The sequence below is a fragment of the Toxorhynchites rutilus genome, chromosome 2 (genome assembly GCF_029784135.1).
Source record: "Toxorhynchites rutilus septentrionalis strain SRP chromosome 2, ASM2978413v1, whole genome shotgun sequence".
Taxonomy (NCBI): domain Eukaryota; kingdom Metazoa; phylum Arthropoda; class Insecta; order Diptera; family Culicidae; genus Toxorhynchites; species Toxorhynchites rutilus.
Window position 1 is genome coordinate 131775375 of NC_073745.1, and position 14101 is coordinate 131789475.

The 14101-nt window shown below is 42.0% G+C and overlaps 1 protein-coding gene across 4 annotated transcripts in view; it reads right to left on the reverse strand.

Annotated features, from left to right (window-relative positions):
* Positions 1-14101, reverse strand: part of LOC129769462 (phenoloxidase-activating factor 2-like) — a 67426-nt gene that overhangs the window by 6261 nt on the left and 47064 nt on the right. The window contains exon 1 of one of the 4 annotated variants that reach the window (XM_055771755.1): positions 5110-5213. The exons of 1 other annotated variant lie outside the window; for it this stretch is intronic. The gene's annotated coding sequence lies outside the window, so the exon portion shown is untranslated. Of the gene's footprint in view, positions 1-4239; positions 4343-5105; positions 5214-14101 lie in introns of those variants that run through there. 2 more of the 4 variants (XM_055771756.1, XM_055771757.1) reach the window with 2 other exon arrangements.

Consider the following 14101-nt stretch of genomic DNA (forward strand, 5'->3'; position numbering starts at 1 on the left):
TAAGTTTCAAAGCCTCTATAAGGGGGCCTCCGTAGCCACATTGGTTGCGCGATCGCTTAGTAAGCGATCGATCGTGAGTTCGAAACTCAGGGCCCTCATTGACCATCTTTGTGTTGTTACAGAATAACTACGTCCACGCAACAATCATCAGCGATGGAGATCGAATCGATCGATCGGTCGAAATATGATCGATTCATCCACACAATTGCTCTGCTCTGCAAGAAACATCGGGCTGCTGTTCTATAAATAACTCAACAATGATCAATCAACTGTCTCCGCTGCCCGGTCTAACTGGATAATGGAAGAACAGATAGAAAACTCTTACGCCTAAATGGCTGCTACTGTGTAAATGTGTGTACCATATGGAATGGTATAGAAGGGAATACTCTAACGCCGAAAAATGGCAACTGTGTTGTGTAATGTGCTAATTATAGAAATGATAAATATGTGACATGTACACGATTAAAATTCGGCTCTGTTACAGCTAAAATGCCAATGAGCCTGAAATAAATAAATGGGACAAAAAAAAAGCCTCTATAATTCAAAATATAGTAATCATCAATCAAGTCATCTCGCTCCAGTTATGAGACAGCGGTCTTTTTCAACGCTGAGGTCACACACAGTGGTTTTGCTCGATTCAAAGGAAGAATCAAAGATATATGTCCCACATTATTTTATACGGTGTGGGCATCACGTCAATTTGCATACCGTCTGATGAAGAGTTGTTCTGTATTTTTGCATCACATCATATTTGAATCTGTACCGAGGTACCGATTTCTGAAACGGGAGTTCCGCTCCCCTTAATACCGCTTTGTCAGCTGAACAAAGTTATATGTCAATGACTTCGATCGAAAGTTAAAATGTATGATTAATGCTGGTTACTTAATGACCCAAAAACTTGTTTCAATAGCTCAAAACTACTTCGATGGCAAACCATTGAAATCACAAAAAATATAAATATGAGTACCTGTTTGAAGGTCCGTCTTAGTCAAGATTTGTTGATACATGTCGTTGGTTGTCAGTGGAAGCCAATCTCAGTTTTATTTTGCTACTGTGTTGGACAATATTTTCGCAACAAAATGCATCTTCAGAATATGCAAGAAGAAAACATAGTGTATAGCAGAACCAAAGATGAAGAAAAATATTAAATAGGAGATTGTACGAATTGTTGATATTATGCGTTTTCACATAATATCAACAATAGTGGGGGACAAATATATAATCGGCAGAAGCCGCACTGTGTGTAGTATGAGAAGAATTTCGCGATACATACTGAGTGGGTTACGTGTATTGTTCACCGGTGTGTTTGGATTTATTGATGTTATGATGTTGTTTTGAGTTATAGAGTTTTTAAACTTTCTCAGTTCATTCTATTCATGAAATAGAGCAACAAAGATCAGCATTTCAATTACAGTGCTCAAGACAACAAGCAATCAACAGTACATGTTAATGCTTGGCATTATTTTAACATTCTACTCAAATTGCTTCGCGAAACGTTCGCGCTTATCGCTCAGTGAAAGCATTCATTCATCGGCCTTTGTCATCGCTATAAAATATTTGTATAAAAGAGTTTTATTATTAAATTTCTTTAATGTTTGTTCTCGCCGGCAATAATTTCGTAGTTCTATGTAATGCAATGCTCCCGTGGCCAAGTGGTTAGCGTCCCACACTACATTGCCGGGGGTTCAGGTTCGATTCCCGTTCAAAGAAAATTATTTCGGCTCCTTCTTCTTCTGTAGGAGCATTGTACCACTGCGACCATTAGTTTGATCTATGTGCACTCCAGTTTGCTATGTATGCAGTGTCAGTTCGTTCCATCACTCAGGGAAGAAGTGATAGTGGCACCAGGACTTTGCATATCCCCCCACGAAGGTATGACTTCTTTTATGAAGTTCCTTACCTGTTTTGGTTCAGCAGACCAAATCTCGTTAGGCATTAGAATACCCTTTCCAGGAATTCACAGTCTTCGCTGAATTAGTGTACTGCATTGACACAGTAAATGTTCCGAAGTCTCAGCTTCGAAATTGCACAAACGACAGTTATCATCTGCCAGTTTTCCGATTTTTTAAGGTGATACCTTAGGTGATACCACTGTCCGAGCAGTGTCGTCAATAGACCGGTTAATGTACTCAAATCTGCCTTATTCAAGCTGAGTAGGTTGCGTGTTATTCTGTTACAAGGTGTAATGAATAAATTGGATTGTCCTGGTGTTGATAGAGCCCTCCAGTTGGCTTCAATCATTGATATTTCCCAAGTTTTGAGCTCCGATTTCATGCATGATGTAGATAATCCGGTCCGACGAATTTAGTTGAAGATCCTAAACTTGCTAAGAGATCGGCTTTTTCATTACCTTCTATACCGCAGTGACCAGGCACCCAGTATAGGTTAACTTCGTTAGTAGCAACTAGTTGTTTTAAGGATAAAATATATTCCCAAACTAGCTTTGACTGACATGTGTATGCTTCTACTGCATTAAGAGTTGCTTGGCTATCTAAGAAGATACAGATATTGGCATACCTGTATTTTCTAGACAAACAAATATTTGTACATGTTAGAATAGCTTGTAATTCTGCTTGAAAAACTGTAGGCCACTGTCCCATTGGAATTGACATGTCGATTCCTGGTCCAGTAATACCAGCTCCCGTAGATTTACCGATTTTAGATCCATCGGTATAAAACAAGAGTGATCCTGGACGAGTTTTGGGACCACCTTCTTTCCATTCGTTGCAATTGAATTCAATCACTTTGAAGGGAACACTGAAGTTAGTCTTTGTTTCCATCCAGTCTTCATTCATGGTTACTAAAGGGTGTGTCACATCAAATTGCATCACGGAAAAAACGCTGTAGAAATTTAATTTTTAGGAATTATATCTTCAGCTTTCGCTTATAATCAGATAAGAGTGTATAGATCACGTTGGCCATGCTTCACTGTCAATTTTTCGTAAATTTGGAAAAATGTCGTTGAACGAAAAAGAGCGTCGTGAATTAATCCTGTGCACTCATTTCGAGAATCCGGAGTTGTCACATCGGGACATCGGTAAGATGCTGGGAATCGTCCAATCCACGGTCAGCAGAGTACTAAAACGATACTTTGAGAACCTAACCATCGACCGGAAGGTGAAGAACGGCAAAAATGGATGCTCCGTCAGTGAAAAAGATCGCAAGCGCGTAGTTAAGCATTTTAGACGTGATCCGAGAAGTTCGGTCCGGGATGTCGCCAATAAGCTGAATTTGTCAAGTTCATTTTTTAGTTCATTCGTCCAGCGGACCAAGCAGCGGGAGGGCCTGCGTACATACAAGGTTCAGAAGGCTCCTAACCGCGACGAAAGGCAAAACATGATGGGGAAGACGCGAACCCGGAAGCTGTACACCGAAATGCTGACGAAGCCGCATTGCCTGGTAATGGACGAAGAAACCTACGTCAAAGCGGACTTTCGTCAGCTGCCGGGCCTGTTGTTCTTCTCCGCAGAGGACAAATTCAGCGTTCCGGAGGAGATTCGCAAGCAGAAACTATCCAAGTTTGCCAAAAAGTACATGGTGTGGCAAGCGATCTGCTCTTGCGGAAAGCGGAGCGCCCCCTTCGTGATGACCGGCACGGTAAACGGGCAGGTTTACCTTAAGGAGTGCCTACAGAAGCGCTTACTACCACTATTGAAGCAGCACGAGGGCCCGACCATCTTCTGGCCGGATCTCGCTTCGTGCCACTATTCAAAGGACGTGTTGGAGTGGTACGAAGCCAACGGGGTCACCTTTGTGCCAAAGGAAATGAACCCGCCCAACGCGCCGGAGCTTCGCCCAATAAAGAAATATTGGGCGATTATGAAGCAGGCCTTCCGGAAGAACCCAAAAGTTGTCAAATCGGAGGCGGACTTCAAGAGAAAATTGATTTCTGTTCAAAAAAAACTACAACCTGACGTTGTACAGAACCTTATGGACGGGGTAAAGAGGAAGGTGCGAGCATACGGGCTTGGGCTCGAAGTATGAATAAAAAGAAAATACCAAAAGTTGTTTAATAGTTTTCATTTTACTGTCTAAAATTTTCACTTTAAAAATCAAAATCAATTTTTTTTTAATTTTAAAATTTTTACTGTCTAAAATTTTTTTTTTACTGTCTACGATTTCAATATAGACGAATTATATTGAAATCGTAGAAGTTCAGTTCGTTCTCTGGGGAAAGCCACGTCTCACAAAAAGCGAAATGTATCACACTTGAAACTATGAATCAAAGAACATACTAACATATGTAGAACAACGAGCAATGCTTCTTAAGGCAATCAACTATTTCACAGATCAGGCTGATATAATAAACATAAAACTAATAATGCGATGAAAGTCCATTTGCTTGAACAAATCTGTACACTCAAGTGAGATCCTATTCTGGAAGGTAAAAAAATAACTGTTTCTCGTGATTTTTTTTTCAAATGATGGAATTAATGTTGGATGTTGGGACATTTTGGTGATTGGTTAAGATATATTTGAAGATGTATTGTTTATTTTTTGGATCCCAATATAGTAATTATTATGTTGTTGGCAGCTGAGTGCGTGGATGCTCTCTCTAAAACGTTTTTCTCAGAATTTAGTAGATCTGGCTGATTTTTTTTCCAGCATGTAAAAATGAATTATCTAAATTGTTACGTAGTTGATTTTTGATATCTGAGATTTATTAATTTTTTTTAATTTTTTTAATTAGCTATTTTTGTTGAAAACCAAAGCCAATGCTTTATTATTTTTGTCGCTATTTTAACAATTTTTCGAATGTTCGAAACCCGCTTTGTAACAATTTAAATAATTCATTTTTACTGAAATTTCACCCAGATCGGTCCACTATATTCTGGGAAAAATGTATTACCAGTTTTGGAGAGAGCATCATCGCGTTCAGTTGCCAACAGCATAATAACCACCATGTTGGCATCCAAAAAATAAACATTACAACTTTAAATATAACTTAATCGATCACCCAAATGTCCCAACACCCAACTTCAGTTCCAACCTCCCAAAAAAAGTATCACACCTTTTTCAACTTTCCAGAGTAGGATCCCCCCCTTAAATGCTCTGTCTTACAACGAATATGTTATTCACCACACAATGAAACAGAACCAACTCACTCACTTCCACACTACACTTCCGAATAGAACCAACGCGACTAATGGCTGGCGTGCGATTGAATATTTGAGGAAATCAGTAAGTTTTTGTCGATTATCACAATTCACCCGAATTATGGAACAACAAATTTATTGATTAAGAAAACGAAATACAAAATTTGCGCATGTATCAACAACTATCATATCAAATGTTGTTCAGTGTTGCCTCGATGGAATGGCGGCTTTGCAATTTGGGATACCCCAAATTTGATGAAAAACCCTTATCACATGCGGATGTCAATGGAGTTGTTCAAGATACAAAGTGACTTGTTCAAAGTATCGACCCCTTTTGAAACTTTCTGATCAAGTAGATTCAGTAGTAAATCATATCAAATGTTGTTCGAAGGTTGTTAATACTGTCAACGACGAAGCCGCAAACCAGGTTTCCAGAATCAAGCAAACCTTTGAAACCAAACCAAACCAAAGAAATGAAAAGTGAATTTGATCGATTAACTTTCGCCGTGAAGAATATTTGGCTCAAGAAGAGTGGTGAAGTCGCCATGAGGAGCGGAACAAATGACCTTGCACTGAATCTCGTTGATGCAGCCGTTGCTGTTTTCTCGGGATGATACAGCGTGAAAATGCAAAAACCGTTCGTGTCCAGAACCAGAATCGTCGATTTCTCCGAGGATATGAGTGAGGAAGCAGTGCTGATAAATCTGACGAAGCAGAACAGCTTAGATGATCAATTTGAATTGAGGGGCTCAGAAGGAAAGGGGTGAAAGTGACTTGATCGATTTCTTTTCATCAACTTTTGACGTAGCATTACGTCTTTCAAGAAAATATTGGGGTACAAATTGAAAATCGAAAATCTAGCACATCGTGAAAATTGTCCAATTTCAAACGCTCATTGCTCAGTGATTAAATGATGGATTGAAGAGATTTTTGTGTCAATCTATTTAGGAACTCCATAACAGTTTTTTACATTGAATAAAATAATATATGCCATGAAACTAAGTATCGAACAATTTTAAAATCTCAACCCCTATCCTAACGGAAATACCCACTTCTGATTGGTCGAAACTGACGACACATGCGGCAGCTCATGTACTTACAATTATTGGTCAATTATTTACTGAATGAATTACAAGATATTTGCATCAATCGATCTGAGCAATTCATCACAATGAATAAAATATTATACTATATAAAACTAACTATCAAACAATCGAAAAATCTCCAAACGGAAATTCCTCGTTCCGATTGGTTGAAATAGAAGATACGGAGGAATTGGCATTGCAAATACATCAAAGAGAGTACCTTTATTCCCACCGAACTGTGTTCCCTAACAGAGCCATTAAAACCAACCTGCCTGGGGGAAAACGGCATTGCACATATATGCAAGCCGGGGGCATTTCTATATTGTATTTAAGGGGCCTGATTCTCGAATACACTTCACGGTGGAAATGAAATAAACGGCACGCCATTGAACTACGTTTTACGAGTTAGTGAAGTGCCGAAGATAATAATGAGTTTTCAGACAGAATAAGCACTTTTCAAATAAAAAATCATTAATGAAAATTAACTTCTTCGTATCAAACTGGTATTCAATGTGAGTGGAAAACTTTATTTTCTTCATGTGATATAATAATCTCATACAAAAATTTTATCTGAAGATAATTTGATATTATTATGATAAGTTTAGTGGGAAACTAATGTCGTATCCAGATGTCGACACCGTACCGTTGTCATCGCGGATACAGTTAATTCCGTTTCCACCGTGAAGTGTATTTGAGAATCAGGCCCAAGATGAGTGATACGATTAATTCTAGCAAATAAAATTTAAATTTGGAACCTTAATGTTGGTTGCTTCGTAAAATGTCAAATGTACTAAAAGCTAGAAAATAGTTAGGCAAGTAGCGGTTAGCAGTTATCACACCTCTCCTTCATTAGTATAGGGCATTGATAATACTAAAATAAAATCATGGGACATATGATGAAATCGCTAATTGTGAATAATGGAAATCCAACGTGCCTCGCGATTTTATTTTAGTCTTATTAATGCCCTAGATTAATGAAGGAAAGGTGTGATAACAGCTAACTGCTACTTATCTAATTATTTTCTAGCTTTTAGTACACTATTATGTTTAATCACAATTAAACCGTTTAACTTAAAAAAATTTTTTTTTACTTATTTTATTTTCTAGTTTTTAGTACATTATCTGTTTCATTGAAATATTTCTCTGCAATAAAACCATTGTACAGTATTCTATGAGTCAAAAAATTTCATTTGATACCGAAATTGAGTACATTGCAGAAAATACATAGTATGTTCTCCAAGTCAAGTTTGTTCGTTTGGTACACATATCTCAGTCAACCTTTTTTTTTGAGATGATATGGGATCAGCTATTTTGTAGCGGCGGCCAAATTGGATTTTTCAAGATAAGCAGTTTTAAAATGACAGCAGAGATAAATAAATTCGGTCAGTTCCTATTGGTCGAAATTGTATTAATGTGGGATAACCCTACAGACATGCACATACAAACATGCATACGAACAGTTCAAGCTAAATAAAACCGTTTAATATAGTAATTTACTATTTTGTGATTGCAGCCATCTTGGATTTGGATTTTTCATGATCTACTGTGATCTACTAGTCAAGCCCTTTCATTTGATATCCATAATAATAGGGTTTTGAGAATATATGTAGTCCGCCATTTTGAAGTGGCAGCCATCTTGGATTTGCATTTTTCATGAATAACGGTGTTCTACTAGTCAAGCCCTTTCATTTGATACCCATATTAATGAGGTTTTGAGAAAATATGTAGTCCGCCATTTTGTAGTGGCAGCCATCTTGGATTTGCATTTTTCTTAAATAACCGTATTCTACTAGTCAAGCCCTTTCATTTGATACCCATATTGATGGGGTTTTGGAAAACCCATATTGATGAGGTTTTGATAAAATATGTGATCCGCCTTTTGCAGCGGCCGTCATCTTGGATTTTCAAGATCATGAAATACGCAGTTTTATAATGACTACAGAGATAAAGGTGTGTTCCAGATCAATCGGTCAACAGGAAGGAAGTGAAATTTCTATTAATGTGGGTCAGCGCTACAGACAAACATGTTGCTAACATACAAACATACAAACATACAAACATACAAACATACAAACATACAAACATACAAACATACAAACATACAAACATACAAACATACAAACATACAAACATACAAACGTACAAACATACAAACATACAAACATACAAACATACAAACATACAAACATACAAACATACAAACATACAAACATACAAACATACAAACATTAGCCGTGGAGCTGCCGGCCTAGAATAGCACTTCGGGTCTTGGTCCCTGTCCCTGTCGTAGAAGGCGACTAATCGGGTGACAACGCGAGTAAGGGCGCGGTAAAGCCTATGGAGATTGCACGGGGGAAATACCGTGTACAGGAGCAACGTAGGGAGTGCCGAGCACATCAGGGTTGACGCCAGTAAGATCCTGATTACGACATACTGGTACGACACGGAAAACGGACATGTTAAGGATGAGAACTACTTTCGACGCTAAAGGCTGACAATCGTGCTATCCTGTTCCCTGAGTAAGGAAGGGTGACACCTTCCTGAAACGGCGTGTGGGCTAATAGCGCGGTTGCCCCCGTCCCGGTAATAACTTGGCAAGTCTTCGGGTACGTTCGATGCTCGTCTAGGCTTAGGCACTAGGTACTAGGCGTCAGATGTCACATTCCTGACTTGCGCTGATCTGGCTCTGAACACGGTCCCCATGAAGGACCGTGTCAACCCCCTGCATGGCCTCACTGCTTGCATAGATAACCATGGGATCACTGATAGCGACTATGTGCAACGAGCGGAGATAGCGGCCCGGAGTTGGGACCCAACAACAAAAATGAGTTTCCAAACAAATTCAACAGAAATCGAGAGCGAAATCGAAGAGGTAGGCATCTTTGCCAGAAGGGGACAGGTGATGAGATCTCCGCCGCTGAGCCAACCACCAGCACCAAAATCCACAAGCGATAAATACATCGGAGAGCAGCCAAACCTGCAACACGAGAAAACTAAGCTGGGTGAGGCCAAAAGGGCATCTGATGAACTCTACGAGTACATTAAGCCTCGCAGTAACGTTCACGCCGTCATAAGGACCTTGACGATTAAAATCAAATCGGCGCTTGCAGCAGCCGAACGCGAGCAACAATTCTGGAGAGCAAAAGCTGAAAAGGCGGAGAACGCACTGAAAGAGAATGTGCAGAGTAAGCCGATAGAAGCGATCTCGACACCAATGAGTGACAGTACCCCGTTAACCGCGAAAAGGAAAAGACTAACTCCTGAAGAGAAAAGGGCAGCAAAGAAACAGAAAGATGGTAGCGAAGTGGCTAATGGTGAAAGCAAACAGAACAACGAAGAGATAAATGAGTGGAAAAAGATCGAAAGAAAGAAAAAAGAAGAGAAGAAGAAAGAAAAATTAAAGCCTAGGCTGGAGAGGCCAAAGCCGGACGCTCTGATTGTGGCTACAGCGGGCGCTGCAACATATGCTGAGATCTTGCGGAAAGTAAAAGAGGATCCGTCCCTGAAAAATCTCGGAGAAAACGTGGCCAAAGTAAGGCGAACTCAAAATGGACAATTGCTGTTCGAATTAAAGAAGGACCCAACGATTAAAAGCTCAACTTATAAAGAGCTTGTCGAGAAATCGTTGGGCGAAACAGCGAAAGTGAAAGCTCTGTCCCAAGAAACAGTGGTAGAATGTAGAAACCTGGATGAGATCACTACAGATACCGAATTGAAAGAAGCCCTGAATGAACAGTTTAAGCTGGGAGAAGTCCCCATATCAATCAGGTTGAGGAAAGCATTTGGAAATACCCAAATAGCAACCTTAAGACTGCCAAGAACCGCAGCCAGCAAGCTGTTGGAGGCTGGTAAGATGAAAGTCGGATGGACGGTGTGCTCCCTGAGAGCTATCCAGCAAGTATCTAGGTGTTTCAAATGCATGGACTTTGGCCACCAAGCAAAGTACTGTAAAGGACCTGACAGATCGGAGCTCTGTATAAGATGCGGCGACAAGGGGCATTTGGCAAAGAATTGTACGAAGCCCCCAAGGTGCTTGCTCTGCACGACTGAGGAAGAGAAGGACCACGCTACAGGGGGACCGAGATGCCCGGTCTTTAAAAGGGCGATGGCAGCAATAACCAAATGGAGGTAACCCAGATAAACCTGAATCACTGCGACACGGCGCAACAATTGCTATGGCAAGCCGCATCAGAAACCAAATGCGATGTAGCGATCATAGCAGAGCCGTATCAAGTACCTCCAGATAACGGAAACTGGGTGACCGACAAAGCTAGAATAGCTGCAGTGAAGACAACGGGAAGATACCCCATCCAGGAAGTGGTATCCAACGCATATGAAGGGTTCGTGATAGCCAAAATAAATGGAATCTTCGTATGTAGCTGCTATGCCCCCCCGAGATGGACGATAGAGCAGTTTGATCAGATGCTCCACAATCTAACCGAAGATCTCGTAGGAAGGAGCCCTATAGTCATCGGCGGAGACTTCAATGCCTGGGCAGTGGAATGGGGTAGCAGATTTACCAACACGAGGGGCTTTAGTCTGCTGGAAGCTCTGGCAAAGCTGAATGTGAGACTGGCCAATGAAGGTTGCACCAGCACCTTCCATAGAGATGGTCGAGAATCAATTATTGATGTCACATTTTGCAGTCCGACACTGGCATCAAACATTAATTGGAGAGTGTGTGATGATTATACTCACAGCGACCACCAAGCAATTCGCTATACCGTCGGCAGCCAGAACTTAGTAAAAAGACGAATAATGAGAACAGAGGGTCGAAGATGGAAGTCGAAGGAATTCGACAAAAATCTCTTCCTGGAAGCACTCCGAGAGGAACGATCAGTCAATAACACGAGCGCCAGTGAATTGACAAGTATAATGGTGAGAGCATGTGACGTCGCCATGCCGAGAAAAAGAACACCGAAAAACGAACGCTGCCCAGTTTATTGGTGGAACGAGGTGATTAACTCCCTTCGCTCGGACTGTCTCCGAGCGAGAAGGAGAATGCAGAGGGCTAGAACTACTAGCGAAAGAATAGAGCGTAGAGAATTATTCAAAACGGCAAAAGCCGCCCTTAAGCACGAAATCAGATCCAGCAAGAGAAACTGCTTCAAAGAGTTATGTCGCGATGCCGATGCGAACCCTTGGGGCACAGCATATAGGGTAGTGATGGCCAAAATCAGAGGCCCATCGATGCCCCGTGAAAGCTGTCCGGATAAGCTGAAGAAAATCGTAGAAGGGCTCTTCCCGAAGCATGATCCGATTACCTGGCCAGCAACGCCATATGGCGATGATGAAGAACGCGTCGAGAGAGTGTCAACAGAGGAGCTGATTACGGCAGCAAGAAAATTAAAAGTCAACAAAACACCTGGCCCCGACGGAATCCCAAATGTGGCGGTTAAAGCCGCAATACAAGCGAACTCTGACATTTTCAGGGCAACGCTGCAAAAGTGCCTGGATGAGGGGTACTTTCCAGACATGTGGAAGAAGCAGAGACTGGTGCTACTGCCAAAACCAGGGAAGCCACCAGGGGATCCATCCTCGTATAGACCGATTTGCCTCCTTGATACCCTTGGGAAACTGTTAGAGAAGATCATCCTCAACAGGCTGTCGAGATGCACAGAAAGTGAACACGGACTCTCGAGGATGCAGTTCGGATTTCGGAAAAATAAATCTACGGTGGATGCCATCTTGTCAGTTGTCGAAGCAGCTGAAAAAGTGTTGAAGCAGAAAAAACGTGGAAATCGATTTTGCGCAGTAATTACGGTCGACGTAAAAAATGCGTTCAACAGTGCCAGCTGGGAAGCTATCGCCGAAGCGTTGCACAGACTGACGGTACCAAACTATGTTTGTAAGATCCTGAAAAGCTATTTCGAGAACCGAGTTTTGATTTATGACACAGACATGGGACAGGAGTCATTTAACATAACAGCGGGTGTCCCACAGGGTTCCATCTTGGGTCCAACACTATGGAATGGAATGTACGATGAAGTGCTGAGGTTGAAGCTTCCGCAGGGTGTAGTGATTACCGGCTTCGCCGACGATATATCCTTGACGGTAACAGGCAAGTCCCGAGAGGAAGTAGAAATGTTGGCTACTGAGGCAATACAAACTGTTGAAGATTGGATGAACGATGCTAAACTGAGGATCGCACACCACAAAACAGAAATGGTGATAATCAGCAACCACAGAGCAGTACAGCAGGCAGAAATAACAGTTGGGGCGCATACTATCGTCTCCAAACGCGAACTTAAATACCTGGGTGTTATAATAGACGACCGACTCAATTTTAAGAGCCACGTGAAATACGCGTGTGAAAAAGCGGCTAAAGTTTCCACGGCGTTTGCTAGGATAATGCCCAATAATGCAGGGCCAAGCAGTAGTAAGAGGCGCCTTCTGGCCAGTGTAGCCACTTCGATATTGCGATACGGTGGTCCGGCTTGGACAGCAGCGCTTAAATTACAACAAAACCGTAGACTGTTGAACAGAACTTACCGGATGACGGCGATGAGAGTAGCCAGTGCCTATAAAACGATATCTGCGGAGGCGGTATGTGTCATAGCCGGATTGGTTCCTATCGAAATCACTCTGAGCGAAGATAGTGTGTGCTACAATCTGAGAACGACAAGCACACAGAGCAATAGAGAAGCTCGAGTAACAGCAAGAGCCGACTCCATGAGGAAGTGGCAGCAGGAGTGGAACAGCACCCCTAACGGTAGATGGACCCACAGACTGATCCCAAATATAATCAATTGGGTACAAAGAAAGCACGGTGAAGTCAATTTCCACTTGACGCAATTCTTATCCGGACATGGTTGCTTTAGACGGTACTTGCACAGATTCGGCCATGCAAGTTCACCGTTTTGCCCTGAGTGTGATGGAATAGAGGAAACGCCGGAGCACGTGGTTTTCTACTGTCCTCGCTTTGTCCAAGAAAGAGAACAAATGTACCGGGAGATCAGCCCAGATGTGAACGCTGGAAACGTTGTTCAACGAATGTGCGAAAAAGAGAGCACGTGGAATGCGGTTAATTCTGCTATTACCAAAATACTCACGATGCTCCAACGAAGATGGAGAGAAGAACAAAGAAGTAGCAATTCATAGAGATGAGTGCATGAGCACAGCCTCCTCCCGAAGTAATACCAAACGGTGGTTCCGGGGGGGGGGGGAAAGGCAAGGCGCATAGGAGGTGGTTTTAGTGAGTAAGAATCTCACACTACCCAGTCAACATGGCGACTGGGTGTCTATGAAGATCTCCACCTTCTTCACCAAAAAAAAAAAAAAAAAAAAAACATACAAACATACAAACATACAAACATACAAACATACAAACATACAAACATACAAACATACAAACATACAAACATACAAACATACAAACATACAAACGTGGAGCTGCCGGCCTAGAATAGCACTTCGGGTCTTGGTCCCTGTCCCTGTCGTAGAAGGCGACTAATCGGGTGACAACGCGAGTAAGGGCGCGGTAAAGCCTATGGAGATTGCACGGGGGAAATACCGTGTACAGGAGCAACGTAGGGAGTGCCGAGCACATCAGGGTTGACGCCAGTAAGATCCTGATTACGATATACTGGTACGACACGGAAAACGGACATGTTAAGGATGAGAATTACTTTCGACGCTAAAGGCTGACAATCGTGCTATCCTGTTCCCTGAGTAAGGAAGGGTGACACCTTCCTGAAACGGCGTGTGGGCTAATAGCGCGGTTGCCCCCGTCCCGGTAATAACTTGGCAAGTCTTCGGGTACGTTCGATGCTCGTCTAGGCTCAGGCACTAGGTACTAGGCGTCAGATGTCACATTCCTGACTTGCGCTGATCTGGCTCTGAACACGGTCCCCATGAAGGACCGTGTCAACCCCCTGCATGGCCTCACTGCTTGCATAGATAACCATGGGATCACTGATA